Below are 18,459 nucleotides of genomic sequence, written 5' to 3'. Positions count from 1 at the left end.
CAACTGGACAGATGCTTGATGGTTTAGGTAGTGGTACAACTAAACTAATTACTTGGACTCCTGTTAACACCATCACAAATGATAAAGCATGCTGACCCGGTAGTGTCTGAGGAGAGACTCCCAACATTAAACTCTTGGCCAGGCAAGAACTCACCAAAAGTCGTAGGGTTATGCAGACATATACCTCATCCTTTTGTTCTTCAGTTCATAGTCGACATTCATGCCGACACGCACCTTAAAAACCGCTAACAGCACTCAGTTGGTGTTCATGATCCTTGAACTCTATGCTGGACACAAAGCTGCTCTTTTCTGCTCATGTGGATACCATCCTCCATCTCCAGCTGCTGGTTCCTCCTCCACACATGAGCTATCTTCAAGGGATGTCCTCAAATAAAGATCACAATAAGATACACAAACCTGTCATGGGAGTGGTCAGTTCTCAGCAGTGTTGCAGCATCATGGTCATATGAGTCGCTCACACAGTGTTCTTTCTACCTTTAGTTTTGAAGCGACCAACCTGGACCTCAGTGGTGTTCCTGGATTAAAGATGTATTTACACAGTGACAAAGTTGGAAGAGCGAGTGAGAAACACCTCAAGGAATCAATGATGCACTGTTTAGGACCAGGAAGAAGAGGCATTATTTTTCAGCTTGATTTAAATGATAGGCCTAACTATTCAGGTCTGAAAAACAGACTGCTGACCTACTTTGTTGACTTTGAGCTGTACGTTTTTCAGTTAGCTGGTGGAACCCAAGACTTTTTCTTCATATGCCTTAAGGCAGGCGCTAAGCACTGGAGTTCAACAAATATGATAATTCTGGAGAAGCACTGAAGTCTCACATCAGGGATAGCTGCCAGTCCCCCTCTTGTAGCAAGCAATTGCTGCAAAACCCCAAGAGCCAGCAGATACCCTTGCAAAGGCCAGATCTCCAAACCTACAAGAGTGAATGCCACCAGCATGACGAAGAAAAGACCAGCACTCTCAGAAGTATTAGGGGATTAAGCGCAAGCTGTGTCACTGGTACAGTCCACTGTTTGCCCAGCTCCTGAGGGCAAATTAAGTGGGTGGGCAATATTAAAAATTATGAAAGGGCAAGCACATGTGCAGCTGAGTTTAGCTGTGAAATCAGGTTGGCTACACAGTTTGCGGTTTAATCTGCGAGACATATATCCGCAAAAGAAACTGATCTGGAAAATCTAACTACAAAGCTAGTGAAAAGCTGGTACAAACTCAAATGTCCGCATATACTGCTGCATAGTGATGACACAGAGGTGCATGGCACTTCAGAGGCATACCATTCAACATTCAGAATCAGACTGAGGCATAGATAAACAGACACCTGTGACTAGACATAACTGAACCTGTAGAAGGATCTACAGCCTGGGGTTCTCACACACCTTTGGTGGCCAAAAGGCAGCCAGGAGTTTAACTATGCTTATGTGTGCAAGACAGCGAGCGAGATGAAAACATACGATTCAGTTCAATATATAGTCCTTCAGACGAAACTACCTTGCCAGACAGGGCCGGAGACGGTACCTTTCCTTTATGAGTGGCTTCTTCTTTCATATCCTCTCGCGGATGTTGGCTGGAATCAGACAACACATCCTGGTTCGGCTCCGAGGAAGGGCACAACATTAACCCATCATAGGAAGACCCCCACACTTCAAACTGAGTTGGAGCTGGTTCACATTTATATTGGGAGAGACCGGCAGAACACAGAGACTACCACACAACTGCAGCCTCAAACCTGCCTTCCTGTCATATTCAGAGAACTTTCATGCCAAGGGAAGGATCTCGGACACAGTCATCCATTACGCTTAAGGAAACAATAGCACTAAAGCCATTATCTGACTGTTAAGACAGAAAGATGTGTATTCAGCTTCTTGACGAAGCTTGCTGGCACAAAATGCGTCAGAAGTGACACATCTGTCTGAACCTACCTAGGAAAAGACAGCACCTACACCCCTCACCCCTACAGCAAATACAAATATCAGAGCTACTTAAACATAAGGGAATATGTAGCAAATGACTTATTTGGACCTATTCCAACTGGTCAATATCTCTTGCTGGCGGTGGGCAATTTTCCATCATTCCAGGAAGTCACTGAAGCTCTGAACAGGTCAGCAGAGGAGGTCCTGAATCAAGTACTTGGTTGGAATTCTTCGATTTAAGTCTCTTACTTGCCAATTTTTGAGGACTGTCAAAGTATCTTGGATTTCATCACTGTTAAACTTCAGCATTCTGCCCCCCAAGCTAGTGGAATTGTGGCCACACAAGTAGCCACTTGTAGCATGTGCCATGTTTTGAGTCCGATCACAGGGACACCCCGCACAGTTCACCTGGGAAGTAACAAGCTGAATCGTTATTTCGTGATAAACTCACAATCTGAACGCCCCATATTGGCCAGGCCCACTTATGATGGGTGATATAACAGGAATAGAGCAAGAAAGGAAGATTAAGGACTATAAGTGGCAAGTGAAGCATTCTAGACTTTGTTGCTGTGACCAAGTCCAGGTACGATCAAAAGACTCATGGGTGATTCAACCTTTAATAATCGGGCATGTCTGAAAACGGACATCTAGAGTTCCACGCAGACACTTTGAAGCGATGGACACAGACTCATGAGCAATTTTTACTAGATACTGAAATATAAGCCCTGTGAGTTTACGTCAACTGATGAACACTGAAACGGTGAGGAAGTTTCTGCAGGAACCTCCCCCGTTGATGTTGATCCAGACACCATCTATCATCCAGACCCTCTCCTTTTCCCACCCTCCCATCACCAAGCTCAGAAACAAAACCATCTCTCCCCAGTCATAGCATTCAGACCGAGGAGAAGCTCATCACTATGATATACTGAAACTACATGTAGTTGCTATTTGGTTGTTAGGCGGGTGGGAGGCAGTGTTAACATGCCAACACATTTCACTCAACACACATCAAAGAATTCTCTGTTGCATGGTTAAGTACATGCAGCAAGTTCATTGGATAGGTGCGTGGTTTGTCAGACTTTGGAATGTGAGACCTGCACTTAAAGGGTGAGTTGTAGAAAGTTGGGGGGGGGGGGGGGGGGGATTACTAGCTTGCTGTTGATGTTATGTTATTTATATAGAGCACTATTACCCGTGGGTGTCCTGGCGCTGTGAAGTCTTTTTGAGGCCTAAGAGGAAGGATGGTACACAGAGATTTAGGAGGAAAAAAGCCAGGTTTTTAAAGCTTTTCTAAAGGAGAGTAGATTTGTCATGGACCTAAGCTGTGGCGGCAGGCCATTCCAGGCCTTCGCTGCACATGTTACAAAACTTCTGCCTCCCCAACTGGTTTTACGCACTTTGGGTACTGATATTAGTTTTGCTTCTGATGACCGTAGCACTCTTTTTGGTATATACCATTGAAATTTCTTTTTCAGTAACTCCGGGCCGGTACCCTGTAGGGCTTTGTGAACCAGGCACAGAGCCTTAAACTGTATCCTCTTTCTAATCGGCAGCCAGTGGAGTTTTTTTATATGAGCCGAGATCGAAGCAAATTTTGATGTACCGGTGAGCAATCTGGCAGCTGCATTTTGAAGAAGTTGTAGTTTGCGCAGGAGCCCCTCCTGCATGGAAAGGTATAGCCCGTTGCAATAGTCTAGCCTAGACAAGGATAGTGACGTGATTTCTGTTTGTATACCGTCTTTGGGTAAAAAAGGTATTTTCCTGCATGCTCTGAGCGTGTAGGCGGAGGTGGAAATAACCGCATTCACCTGGTCTTTAAAATTGAGTTTATTGTCATTCCATACCCCAAGGTTTTTTGCTTTGTTCCTCGGGGAGGGAAGGGGACCCAGAGAATCCGGCCACCAGGCCGGAGTCCAGAAGCTAGGGTCGTTACCAAATAATACCACTTCCGTTTTTCGGGAATTAAGCTTAAGGCAGTTATGCGCCATCCAGCCGCCTACAGCGGACATGCACTCTTTCAGACGTGTTGCTGTTTCCATCAACGCTCCTGGCAACAATGATACCACAATTTGGGTGTCGTCGGCGTAGGAGGTTAAAGAGAAACCAAAGGATTCAATAAGCGGGGCCAGTGATGAGACATAGGTATTAAAGAGCGTCGGCCTCAGCGAGGAGCCCTGGGGCACTCCACACGGTAGGGAGAAAGGTTTGAAGAGAATTCCCCAATAGCGACAGTTTGAATTCTGTTAGAGAGAAAGGATTCCAGCAATTTCCAGGCGGCACCCTGGACTCCAATCTCCTTCATACGGTCCATCAGTAGGGAGGGATGGACCGTATCAAAGGCCGCAAAGAGATCCAACATGATCATCACCGCTTTGCCTCCTTGGTCAAGTATGGTCCTGATCTCCTATGTAGATTTAATAAGGGCTGATTCGGTGCTGTGCCCAGCTCTGAAGCCATATTGCGATGGATCCAGCACCTGTGATTCGAGCAAAAACGTACTCAGTTATGCGTTCATGATTTTCTGTGCCACTTTCGCTGGAAGAGGAAGCCTCGATATGGGTCTAAAGTTATTAGGGTCTTTAGGATCCAGAGAAGATTTCTTAAGTAGAGGCAGTATAGAAGCGCTTTTCCAGATTTTGGGAAAGTATCCCTGAGAAAACATAGAATTTATAACGAGGTCAGTGCCAAGGCTACTGGTTCCGCTGCTAGTTTCAACAGAGAGATAGGGCAGGGGTCATTAGGCGAACCTGATTTCGTTGTCTTGATAAGGTTTAGGATTTCTGTAGGTGTTACTTGAGAGAAATTGTCAAAAGATTCCCTGTCGTTTATTTCTAGTTGACTTGCGTCAATCTGGGTGGGAATGGTATTGTCTGTAGCCTTGGAGAAAGTGGAGACGATAGATTCCACTTTGACCAAGAAGAATTGTGCAATTTTATCACATAGTTCCTGACTAGCGGTGATAGTAGGAGTAGCTGGGAGTGCTAGAGATGGGAGCGTTTTAAATAGTTCTTTGGTCGAGTTTTTCGCAAGATTTATTCGTTTGGTAAAGAACTCTTGTTTTGTTTTAAATAGTATCCATTTGTACTGAGCTAGACTAAGTATATATTTATTTCTATCACGATCGTAATTCTTCCTCCAATTTCTCTCTAGATGTTTGCAACTCAGTTTTTTTTCTCTAAGTTCTTGGGAGTACCATGGAGAAGATGGCCTTGCCCTATTAGGGTAGAGGAGTTTTTAGGGGCAAGCTTATCTCCAGCTACTTCTAACTATTTGGTATATGCTTGTGTCGCCTCAACAAGATCTGTGGGGAAGGAGGGGGCTGTCGCAGTTAATGTCTCGTGCAGTTCCTCAGCATTTATTTTATTCCAGGCTTTGCTAACCAGTTGTTTTTTCCCAGGTTTCCATGAGTGAGGGCTGGGCATGCGGATTTCGAACTGTACTGCCATATGGTCTGACCAGATGACTGCCTATAAAACATAGTTGTGTTTTGCTTGAAAAGATGCCGTCTAGTGTATGATCGGCCATGTGTGGAGCGCCAGTCACCAACTGCTTTAGGCCAGCATTGCTCATCATGTCTAGTAGGTCAGAGGTGTCGGGGTCAGAGAGTGTTTCCAAGTGAAAGTTAAAGTCTCCGAGTATAATGTGGGCGTTTGCACTGAATACATTTTCCATTATGCTGTCAGCTTGCCTGAGGAATAAGTTTCTAGGTCCAGGTGCTCTGTATAGTAGAGTGCCTCTGAAAGTAAAGTGGTGTGAAAGGTAAAAACAGAAATCAAGAGCTTCAAATCCGAGGTTGATCAGTGGGTTAAAAGATGCCCTAATTGACTTGTGGTTAATAACCACAAGACCACCCCCTTTCCTACTGGGTCTATTTAGTGTGAAACACAGATAGTCAGGCGGGGGGGCTTTCACCAAGTCTGGACCAGAGGCCTCATCCGTCCAGGTTTCGCTTATAAACGCAATACTTATTCCCTCATCCATAATTAAAGCTTCACATTCGAAGCTGTGTTTAACCAATGAACGAGCGTTGATAAGGACACATTTCCAAACTTGATTAGGCAAGATATTTTTCTCGTTTCTGCTCAAATTAGGTATGGATTTAATGGGTTCAAGTACTAAATCGGGTAGTTTGATTCCACCTCCCTGGCATAGCAACTTAGAGTATGGAAGGCAGTTCCCCGGCTGCAAACAGACAGCTGGAGTGTTGATTGAGACTGAGTAGCGTTCTACTTGAGTAGGTTATGGTTTTTGTTTTACCTGAGCCAAGATGAGCAGGGGGGCTCGCACGGGCCGGGCGCAGACGGGCTTGCCTTAGGCGTGCCTTCAGCGCGCTCGCGTCAGCCTCATTAGTTGTACAGTCAGGGGCAGAACAACTAGCCCACTGACCTGACTCCACCACAGATGGCTCGATTTAGACAGCGGGGCCCGGGAGTGATAGAGGGAGCATGTGCAATATCCCAAATATCAGTAAAAATGCCTCTAAATTGCTAAATTTACAGTTTTAAAAGTTTCCACATTAAAAGTAGTTAAAAACAATTAATAACAGAGGCAATGACATTCGTACCTTTAAAAGGTGCCTACTCCCGGCTCAAGCCTCAGGAGGACTCGGACTCTGAATGTGAATACTTCGCTGTACTTTACCGCTGTTTTGTGAGCCTAATAAATACTGGAGGATTAATTTCACTGGTTGAAAGCTTCATGTGTCCAGTCCATAAATTCTTATACTACAATTTTGGCAACGAGCTGTGGAACTTGACCTATGTCATAGGCCCACCAAGAAACTAATGCTGGCAGACCGATTCCTGAAACACTGTGGTAACTGCCATTTACGGACAACCAACTAAAACGTATGTACATTTTAACGTTTTTAGAAGCAGCTTTGGCAGACTGGATAAACGTAAACAACCAGCCGGCATAAGTGTGCGTGCGCAGTGTATTTTGGATCAGATTTCGTAAATTAAAAAAAAGATTTAACAAAAATACCGTTATGCTCACGAGCCGGACACTGCGTCTGTTTGCGGGATCCACGGAAACACAGAGAGCGCATGTTCCTCGTGCTTGCCCTCCACCCTGCCCTCAGTTTGTGCTGTGTCAGGGTTTTGTGACGAAGCGCAGGGAACCAATCAGGCCACACCTTTGTCGTTGCAAGCAAAGAACCAATCAGACTGCGCCCTATTACGATGCAGGTCTGCATTCTGAGGCAATGACGAGCTGACAGCTAAGTAACTAGAATGAATATTAATTTCAGCGCGCAGAGAACAGCAGAAGTAGCATAGTCGTTGGCTACAACGACATGCTGACAGTAGGAAGCTGGAACAAAACTGTTTTTCTGCATTTTGGAACTCGCAAACAGCCATGAAAATGTAGCGTTTACATGGTGTAAATTGTGTCATTTAAAAAATAAGAGAAAACAAAAACTTAAAACAAAACGAATGAGGAAAAGTTTGTTGTTTTTTTTTGCTCTTTTGTCTATATTTTGTTATGTTGGCATCAAAATAACTGCAACAACAACAAAGTGCATAACTTCGCATACTATTCAGCAAGATTATCTACCTAAAAGAAAAAGTATTGCCAAAAAAACCCACAAAGAATTGTAATACCTTCAGAATTCAACATGGCCAATGGAGTGCTTTCAACCACCCTATATTGTTTCTACAAACATCAGGAAAACCTATAATGAAATGGAAGAATTGGCACAGGTCGTTTGAAATCTACTTGATAGCACTGATGGTAAAATGTACGATTCAGAAAAAAAGAAGGTGCTAATGTTTGGTTTACTAGGAAATGCAGGCTAGGAAGTTTTGGATAACCTACCAGAGGCTGAGGCGTCAGTAGCAGGCCAATTTGTACCACTGAATGAATATGATGAAGCAGTAAAAAGGTTGGAGACAATTCACAGAAGCACCAAATGCAATGGTACAGAGACATGGTTTTCATATGAGGAAGCAACAAGAGCATGAAACCATTGAGGAGAATATTGCAATCTTGTGCATTTTTGCTGCATCATGCGAATTTGAAGAAATGGTGGATATTTATCTAAAGGAGCAGTTTGCTTTTCAAACAATTTCCAAAATCGTACAGAAAAGAAATCTAGCTTGCAGGAGTCCCTTATTAAATGAGGTTATAGATATAGTTAAAGGAATAGAAATGTCCCTTCTTTTAACAAAGTTATTGTCGTCTGAAAATGCAGAAAGACAAGCAGTTTGTGCAGTACATGAAAAGCATTATACGAGAAGTGGGGCACTGTCTTTTACCACTGTAAGGTGATAAAAACAAATTTAGCAGACTTGGTATAAAAAAAACTTGTGTGTTAAAGGTGCGGGTCAAAAACACATAGGTAATCATTCTGGGTGTCCAGCATTAGGGAGAAAATGTGTGAAATGTCAGAAAAAAAAAAAAGACATTTTGGGTCAATATATAGGAATGCAAAAATGTCTGGTAAAATTTTAAAGTAAGTTCATAAGATGAAATAGATGAAGAGATGTGCTCAAGCATAGTTTTTACAGTTGACAGTAAGCCAGGTAGATTTCAAGGACCGTTAGGAATGGTTCATATTGGAAACAAAGAAATGTAATGGCCGATTCACGTTCACCCATTTCAATTTTAGCAGATCATGCTTTTTATAAAATGTGGGAAAATATGAAGCTTATGCAAACAGCTGTTAATCCAAAAGCTTTTGGATAATTCGACATTGAGATGTGAGGATATTTCTATGATACACTGGAATTTAAAGGACGGTCCATAAAATCCAAGATATACATAGGTGTGAGAGGAAGAGATATTGTGGGGTGGCAGGACATAAGCAAACTTGGTGTGTTACTCAAACCAGGAGCTGAAGAACCAATAATTTTAGGTGATTTACCAGTCTTCAGTGTGGAACATGACTTAGAGAAAACCGGCGTAGTGGAGGTTTTAGAGAAACATTCTAAAGTGTTTTCACAACATATTGGATGTGTAAAAGGGTTTGAGCACCATATTAAATTAAAAGAAAATGCTATTCCAGTAACCCACAAGGTTAGACACGTACAGTTATCGATCAGACAAGAACTAAAAGATTTATCAGTTATGCAGAGATGGTATAATTGAATCCAATGACTCTTCAGAGTACGTGTCAGAGGTAGTGATCACAAAAAAAAAATGGCGACATCAGACTTTGTGCAGACTTAAGGACATTAAATAAGAACATTTTAATTGTCATCCTCTGCCAAAAGGTACAGGGAATGTTTAATTCAGTTAGTGGGTCATCATATTTTCTATTATTAATTTAAAGTTCACATACCACCAGGTAATACTGTTGGAAGGTTCAAGAGATTCAACAACTATCGTTACACCATTTGGAGCATTCCGATACTTAAAATTGCCTTTTGGCCTGGCCTCTGCAGGCTGTGTTTTTCAAAAATTAATGGATCATCTATTTAAACGCATGTAGGGGGTACAGACCTTTCAAGACGACATTATGATCCATGCCAGAACGGTGAAGGAGCATAATGAGGTTGTGGATAAGGTTTGAGGTATCATTGATGGTAGAGGAATGACTACTAGTAAGACCAAGTGTTGATTTTTGAAGGCTCAAGTAAAATATTTGGGACATACGGTGTCTTCAGCTGTCATTACACTGAAAGAAGATTTGGTTAAGGCAATCAGGGAGGCACCTACTCCTAGTACCAAAGATCCACTGAAGTCATTTTTAGGTATGAGCGAGTACCATGCTCGTTTCATATACAGGTGTGCTTTTCTTTTGTAAACTTTAAGGAGGAAGTTAAAAGGTAAAAAAAACAAAAAAGCACCGTTTTCTGGGGGAAAAGCCCAAGAAAAAGCATTTCAGGAGGTTAAACAAGACATTTTGAAAGCTCCAGCATTTAGGCCACCTGATCCCAAGGGAAGACATAGAATTACGGTTGATGCCAGTGAAATTGGTTTGGGGGCAGTTTTCAGTCAGGTGGTAAATAGTAAAGAGTACACTATAGCATTCATATGTAGAGGTTTAAAAGAGGCTGAGAAAAAAATACAGCACAATAGAGAGGGCAGTTTTGTCAGTGGAAAAGTTATTTGTGGGGTAAAAGCTCTGAAATTGTGACTGACCACAAACCTTTCTTATATATTTGATGGTTGTGGCAGAGGAATGGCTACTGCTTCGTCCAGGTTGATTTGAGTCATAATTACAGGAGTACAATTTTGAGGTTAGACATATTGCTGGGGGGTTTGAATAGGAGAGCGGATTGGTTATCAAGGTCGCTAATTTTGGACTTGCACAGAAGTATGAATCCAATTGAGGAATAATGTGTAGTGGCAGTTATAGATGCCCCCGTCTGCTGTGAGGGAGTCATCTCTGAAGATCAGTGGAAAGAATCAATGGAAAAGGACATTATTTTGCACCAGGTTATAGAATATGCGGTTAACGGTTGGCCACCTATGAGAAATTTAGATCGGACATGAAGAGCTATATACGGATAGCGGATGAACTGAGTATTGAAGGGAAAATGCTTGTGAGGCATGATATCTTTGTATCACCTTTTAGTTTGAGAGAGAAATTAGTGAAGTTGGCTCACTGTGGACATTCTAGAGCCATGGCTACTAAGACTCATAAGGAAACATTACTGGTGGCCAGGAATGGATTCGGAGGGTGACGAGTGTATTGACAAATGTGTGAGGTCAGATAAACACTGTAAACCCTCAAAGGAAGAAATGCATCTAGTTGGTATTCCAGATGGTCCCTGGTTAAAATTGGGTATAGATTTTGCAGGATCTTTTCATGCCCTCAGGGAAGATATGCATTATTTGTTAGCACTGACAGATTACTATTCTAAGTGGATACACTATGAGTTTAGTACAAGTATCACCACTGAAATTGTAACGGACTTTCTACAGAGAATTTTTGCTGTTGAAGGGGTCTCACACATCATAGCGTCAGATAATGGCACTCAGTTAACATCAAGGAAAATTGTGGATTTTTTGGACAGGAGTAGTATAAAACAAGAGAAAACACCTTTGTATAGTCCTTCCTCTAACGGCTTGTCGCAAGAGAGTTAACAGGAACCTAAAGGAAGGAAAGCAGATGGCATAGGTGTCTAATTTGAATGCATCACATGTATTAAGAGGAAAAAGTTGCTAGATTAAACAATTCTTTGCATTCAGTTAATGGGTTTTCACCTTTTTTTATGAGAGGAAAAGATGGGTGTACTTTGTTGACATCAAACTTTGAAAATAGAAAGTCAAATAAACTTATAGAAATTAAATACTATGAATTAAAGGTAAAGGAAAGAAAATCGCAAAAAACAATGCAAGGACAAAATGTACTGTGACAGTGTAGAGAGGGCAAAGAGCAAACAATTTTCTGTAGGTGATTGGGTCTTAGACAACCTATGAAAGTACAAAAAGGGGATGTATATTCCCTGCCAAAACAGATTATAAAAGTATCTGGCAGTGCAGTTTTGTTGAAAGAAAAAGGTTTTTGGAATAAAAGTGCTCTTGTAATGCTTAAACCCGGACAGGAAACGTTGTTTGGCAACAAGAGTATAGAAGATGGTGGAGTTAATGTACATAATTTTGGAAATGTTCCTTTTTAACAAATATTTCATGATGTGTAACGTTTATTGGGTCAACAAGAAAACAGTACTACTATAAATGAAGAGTTTGGCGAAATTGAAATTAGTAGTACACATGATTTGTATGATCAAACACAAAAAGTGTTGAAGATGCACAAAAAGAGTATTGTAACAACACTTTTAGAGAAAGAAAGAAAATAGTAATTCCTGAAAAACTTAGTGACTATTTTGTAGAGAAACGTTTTAATCAATGTTCTATTTACTTATTACCATTAGTGATCTGATAGAGTTTAGTAAATTGTTGTTTTTGTGAAGAAAAAAAAATAAAAGGTGTTGCATAGGTAAGTTCATTGGATAGGTGTGCGATATGTCATAAGGCTGCCAGACCTGCACTTAACGTGTGAGTTGTAGACTGTTGGGTTGATTACGATCTTTCTGTGGATGAGAATGCTTCGCTGTACTGCCGGCGTCTAGTGCGCACTATGAATACTCGAGAATCGAGTTTCACTTGTTAAAGACGTGTCCAGACCGTAAATTCCGATACTACACGATCGAACAAGAACTATAAAGACGAGCAGAAAAGAGACCAAAAGACAGCTGTGTGCCTGTCAACTCCTCTTTATTTGGCAGATGTCGCTCTTTCGTGTAATGTACACCATAACGTTCTATAATATACAAGGCAACATGCCGTCAAAGATTGCCCTAAGGCTACCTTGCTGGCAAACCTGCAACATCATCCCTAAATATTCTTTCTCCAATCACTGTAATCGAAGCACCCTCTCATTGATTGGGCGCTCTCTCGCTCTTTCGAGTGAGAGACAAATGCATGCCACCAAGCTTTCTCCGAAGCCATTACCTACTGAGAGTGCAATGGTCGTGGGGAGCTCCTCTTCACTCCGATGTCCTTCATTCGGTCAGGAGCTGATGTTCATGCCGAAGGGCATGTTACTTAAAGATAGCTACCTGCGCTCAGCAGATGTCCGTGAACCTTGGACTTTACAGCAGAGCAGAGTGAAATGCAAAACGGAGACAGTTCCTTCCCGAACGAGAAATGTATGGAGTTAACATTCCAGTTTCAATTAAAACACTATATTGGCAGTGGGCACGACACAAATGTCATAATTGTTAAAACATAACTACCAAATGAAATTAATTTACCCATCTCAATATTTTTATTGGGACAAAAGTAAAGTGACACCGAATAGACAAAAGCAACAAAAAAGGCAAATAGACATAAATATGCCCTTCTGTCTACAATACAATATAACAGTTGTGTCTGTGCCTTATAGTCACAATGGCCACAGACCCCGAGCTTTCAGGGGCGAGCTGTGGTGGGAGCACAGGCGGTATTCACGGCTGCCAAGCGGCCTCGTGTCATCAGCACCTCCTCAGCCAGGATTACCGATGGCTACAGACTACTGCAGTCTGGGACTTGGAGTTTGAGTGTTACGAAGCGCGCGGCATCATGAATTCCACCATACCACGCAGAAGCGAATACAAAGTCAGGGTGATCAATACACACATGCCAACATTTCAGAAGAGCAAAGTGGAAGATTTAAATAAAAATAAAAAAATCGGGAGAATGGGGCTTTAAATCGGGTTACTGTCATGTATGGGCCTTGGAAGTGAGCTGCTGCAGGATTGGACATTCGAAACGCAAATGCCCGTTTTTAGGTCTCGGCTAGCGAAGGCTGCGCTTGCGCAGTCTCGCTTGCGAGACATAATGACTTGGAGAAGAGGGGCTTGAACCCGCCCCTCTTCTCCCCTCTTCTCCATTGGCTGGCCTCTTGAATGCTGGCCAGCCATTGGAGAAGAGCTCCTTCACTCCGCACAGGCCCCGTCCTTTTCGGATTCGGGGGCGTGTTTTTTTCAACTTTTCTAATTATCTCCTCCAGCCAATGGCAAGAGGAGAGAAAAGCAAAACACGCCCCCGAATCCGGAAACGCCGCTGCCTTTCTCCGAGGCATTTCTGCTTCGCCTCGGAGAAAGGCGGCGGTGTGGCCACCCTCTCCTCTCGTGATAATGGTCCACTCAATTTATGATTATCGCCCCCACGACTCTGCAAGATATGTCATGTAAAATGCTTCCAGCCAGGTTCACTTTCCCAATGTCTGCACCATTTTTTTACCGTATAGAATTCCGTGCACTTCTGTTTTTAAACAACTACGCTGTAAATACCTCCTGTATAATGGGCATGATAATTATGCTTGAGCAATGTTCGATAGCCAAAAACAATCACTAAGAATGAATGAACAGGTCTGACAGTACATGCAGGCGCGGGGGTCACGAACTAGACCCTCGAGATACCCGCTATCCACGTTGAAATAGAGCTCGGAAAAAGACGACATAGCGGCGGTTATTTACAACAAGAAGACTCCCTTACACCGGCCGCAGAACCAGGCCTCCGTTGCTCTTCCGTACATCAGCTGACGACACGTCACGTGCCACATGACCTGCTGCGTCAGGACTTCTCGTGATCTTTTTCGTCTGCTGAATGTGTCACACAATGGCGTGCCATTGAGCCCCTTCTACTAATGTGCGGTTGTGTGTTGTTGGCTCAGGGTGCGAGTTGCATTTGGAGGCTTTGTTGTCAAGTAAATAACTCGGCCTTTCGGGAGCTGACTGGCAACGGATATCTGGCCAACATGGCGGCCATATTCACAAATTCCAACTGTAGTAAACGGCATAGACGTAGGGAAAGCATAAACAAACGCTCTACTTGCGACCATCTTAGTTGAGGCTGAATATACGAGGACTTCAACTTAGGTTTGCCATCAAGTTCAGATACTCATTAAAATGAGTAAGAGTGTAGTGAGGGGGCGGGGCCAGGGGCAAGACATGATGATACTTAACAACTTCTATATTAGTTGCAGCACACACCAAAACACATGATAAATGTGTTTATGTAAACAAAGCAGGTTAACTCATTTCACAAAATGAAAGAGAAATGCCATAATATGTTAACATTTCCTTTTTTTTCCAATAGTTGCACCTTCTTAATGCCATACCCCCTCCCAATCAACCCCAGCCAGATCGCCCTCACATCCAAACATGTTTTATTTAATCGCTCTACATAGTGCATCTTTTCGTCCCCCCCACCTCAGGAACCTGCAAGCACTTTTCATTTTATAAAATAGCAGATGGACTACAATTTTACCTCACCTGAGTACACAGAATGCCAGTGCTCCTCAGCAGAGAATTACAGAAGACACAGTAAGAACATAAATAGAATGCAATGTTTAAAGTCAGCAGCATGTCTGTGTGTGGCTCTGTGTAACTGTGGGTGGCTCTATGTGTGTGTGTGTGGGTGGATTTTTTTGTAGGTGGCTCTGTGCGTGGGTCGCTCTGTCTGTGTGTGGGTAACTGTGTGTGTAGGTGGCTCTGTGTGGGTGGCTCTGTGTGGGTGGCTCTATTTGTGTGTGGGTTGCTCTATGTGAATAGCTCTGTGTGGGTGGCTCTGTGTGTGGGTGCCTCTGTGTGTGGGTGCCTCTGTGTGTGGGTGCAAATGCAATAGGTCTCGCATTTGAGAGAGATTAAGCTATTGACATTGTAAATAACAATGCCGTTTCTTTAAATTTTTTAAAAACAAAAACATAAACAAAAATAATGTCATGAGCAATGCCAATAGCTCTAACTTTAACAATGCCGAGACCATTGCATTGTAAATACTTGTTTAGATCGAGGACCGTCCGGTCTGCCGAAGGCAGAACCGGAAGTCGGAGATTTAATGTTTCTGAGAGTGGCTCTTTAGCCCGCCTCTCTTTTTGCCTCTCCTCCATTGGCTGGCTTCCTAAACGGAGGCCAGCCATTGGAGGAGAGAGCCGTCCCTCCAAATAGGCTCCGTCTTTTTCAGATTCGGGGGCGTGTTCCGTGCTGTTCTTTCCACTTTTTAGCCACGCCCTTTTAGAACAGCAGGAACACGCCCCCGAATCCGAAAAACGCCGCTGCCTTTCTCCGAGGCATTTCTGCTTGACCTCGGAGAAAGGCAGTGGTGTCTGGACTGAGCTCCAAAGCCGCACCGCCATTACCCACTCTGAAGTTGTCCTGCTCCGCTCGACCCTCCCCACCCCCCTTGAGTGGGCTCCTCTCTCTTCACACCTCTTTCCTCGGCTCAGCTCGGTGCTCGGCGCTCTGTCCTTTGTCCGTCTGCGCCAAACAAGATTTGCTCAGACCCCGAACCTTCTTAATCCTCCATGACAGGGGTCCATATTTAAGCGCTTGTTTTTTTCTTTCACTCTTCCTTCTCTTTGTCCGTTTCCCCTCACTCTCGTTTTCGATCCTTTCGACTGTCTTTCTCTCTCTCTCTGTCTTTTCTCCTCTCGTTCTCCCTTTCTCTAACTGTCTCTGATGTGAAGACGGTGCTCCCACTGCCAAAATACGTAAACAATGCAGCTGATCTCCTGAGATTAGGGGGGCATTACCTGTCCCGTGATCACATCACACAGGCTGATGCAGTGTTTAAACTCCGTGCTCTTGCAGTGTTTGCCTAACGCCATCGCTACAGGACAGAATAATGGTGCACCAGGGAGACAGATGCACTGCCAGGAAGATGGGTCTCACGTTACCATGTTCCTACTTCATGCAGAGCCCGAGACTTCTGTTCCCGAATGAATGGTTGTTACAGCGGCGCAGGGAAGAGCCTGGACCCTTGAACAGAAGGCTTGTTGTTGCGGGGCATTACAAGCTCCCCCTGAAGTAAGAGTACGCTTGCTGATGGTCCAGCCTTGTAGGTACGGGGCCTGTTCTTGAGGCAGTAGGTCGACTCTGTTGCATTTCGCTACATAAACAATCGCCATGCGCGTGCCCCCTGGATAGCGAAGCCCCGTCTTAAGTGTGCAACACATGCACAGCAGACCTATCCGTTCGAACCCGAAAATCAAGCTTTTCTCCCAGCAGTACTACTGTGGACGTCAGTTGACCGAAATGCCAGGCATAGCGGAAGTGACATCACATGCCCTTTGACCACCAAACCCTGAATGACATCGCAAGTGACCTTTAACCAGATGATATCACTGGAGTTGACATCATGAGATCTAACATGCTGAAATCACAGCAAGTGGTATCACAGAGATGGATGGAATATTACTAATAACCAGGGCTTTAAGTGGGATTAAAAAACTGGGGGTCTCTCAAATGGGCGTGGCCAATGTAATTAAGGGCGTGGCTTATAAACACAAGCTAAAGATTTGTGCTTGGCATAGTGTGTCGCACAACTTGTATTTTTGCTGTTTGTAAGTGCATCCAGATATATGATACAACAAGTAACATCATACCTACAACAAGTTAGGACTATTGGCTTTGTCAATGGTTCTTAGTTGCTTAAGATAAATAAGCAGCAACTCTGTCTGGCTTGTTGTATTTAATATTGAAACAGCTTCTACTTAAAGCCCTGGTGACACCACGACAATGTTGCTGCTCCTGAGTTTCAAAAAGAGAAGGGAAATCCAGAGAGAAAATGACTCTCTTTAAAGGATTTCCCTTCCCTACAACGCTCACCTGGCATGACGTCATGCCATAACTTCTCCACTAGTGAGAAGTGAGCAGTGTGAGCAGCGCACATCGATGTGCCTGCTGTCACTGCAGTCTGGAAAAAAAGACCGCCTGTGCCAATAGAAATGACAATGCCATTTATTTAGGGATACAAAAATGATAAAAAAAATAATGAGCAATACCAATAGCTCTACCTATAATATTGCCGAGACCATTGCATTGTAAATGCTTGTTTCTTATCTTTCAGAAGCATGGAGCGCAATGGCAGGCAGAGAGAGAGGGTGATGCAAGTGTTGCGCACTGGCCTGGCAGGTTGCTGGCAGTGCATACACCCCCCTCCCCCTGTGTGTGAGGCAGCCCGGGCTGAAACAGCTTCCAGGGCACACACAGCCGCCCCCTAGTACTTCACAGGTCTTTAAAAGGCCAGTTGCATGTTAATGAGGCATTGTTGGTTTTTCACCCCTTCTAGAGACCCTGCATCGCCACTCTGACTATTGCTGGAAGAATTAGCAAGTTACGCAATACTAAACCCGGTCAGCTGAAACCCCCGAGGAATCGGGTTTTTGCTTGCAGGAATCGGGAGGCGGGAGACTAGCCTTGAAATCGGTAGTCTCCCGCCTGAATCGGGAGGGTTGGCATGTCTGTCAATAGGGTGTTGCGGGGCACAGGTCCACTTAGCAGCTGAGAAGCCGGTGTACAGCTAAGTTAGAGGGAGGGACAAGCGCAGATGGGCTGTCAGTCTCTAAAGTCACACTCACCGCCCCAGCAGCGCCGGCTTGCGATCAGGCTGGTTGAAGAAGCAGGAGAGGACCGGTCCACGCGGAGTCCTTGCTGTGCACGAACGTTCCGGAAGCGCAGTGCTCTAGGCGGGCGGAACCAATGGGGAAGATGCACTGATAAGGCTGGGTGGCGCTCGGCTGCGGAAGGGGCTGGCATACTTCAGCCCAAGGCATGCAGCCTCCGCGGAGTCCTCGTTCTCACGGGGTACGTGGTTGTTTATAGCCTAACCCCTTATTTAGTCACTGACAAATCACGAGTGAAAGGAGGCCGCAGACATGGACGTGCAGCAGACACATATGAAACCTTTGTACCAGGCAGAGCGGATGGTAAACAGTCGCAGTATCCCTCGCCGCCCCCCAAAATGAACACCACCACCCTTCTAAGGCAACGCTGTCCCAGCACGGAAATATTTATTTATGCGTTTTAATATAGCACGAACTTTACCCAGTTACATTACTTAAGGACTTCAGAGTTCATGAATAACATGAAATATAGGAAACAAACTTTAAACTCACATAAGAATGGTAGTAAGTACTTAGTCTACTACAGATACTAGCGGTTAGAATTACATATATACTAGTTGCAAATTCCCTCAAGATTACATTTTAGGAACAACTGAAGCAATTAGGGTTGGACAAATATATATCTTACTTTCTTACATATTTACAGAGCATGATTTTGCGGTGCACATTCAGCCAGGCATCCAGAGTGC

General features: G+C 43.9%; 1 protein-coding gene across 1 annotated transcript in view; it reads right to left on the bottom strand.

Annotated features, from left to right (window-relative positions):
- APRT (adenine phosphoribosyltransferase) overlaps window positions 1-17,862 on the bottom strand; it is a 38,489-nt gene extending 20,627 nt beyond the window's left edge. Inside the window, exon 1 of the mRNA XM_085640026.1 lies at window positions 17,726-17,862. The gene's annotated coding sequence lies outside the window, so the exon portion shown is untranslated. The remainder of the gene's footprint in view (window positions 1-17,725) is intronic.
- Between the last annotated feature and the right edge of the window lie 597 nt (window positions 17,863-18,459).

The sequence above is a fragment of the Triturus cristatus genome, chromosome 12 (assembly GCF_964204655.1).
Source record: "Triturus cristatus chromosome 12, aTriCri1.1, whole genome shotgun sequence".
Lineage (NCBI taxonomy): Eukaryota > Metazoa > Chordata > Amphibia > Caudata > Salamandridae > Triturus > Triturus cristatus.
Note: the sequence above shows the minus strand (reverse complement) of the source record. Positions and strands in the feature narration are given on the sequence as shown.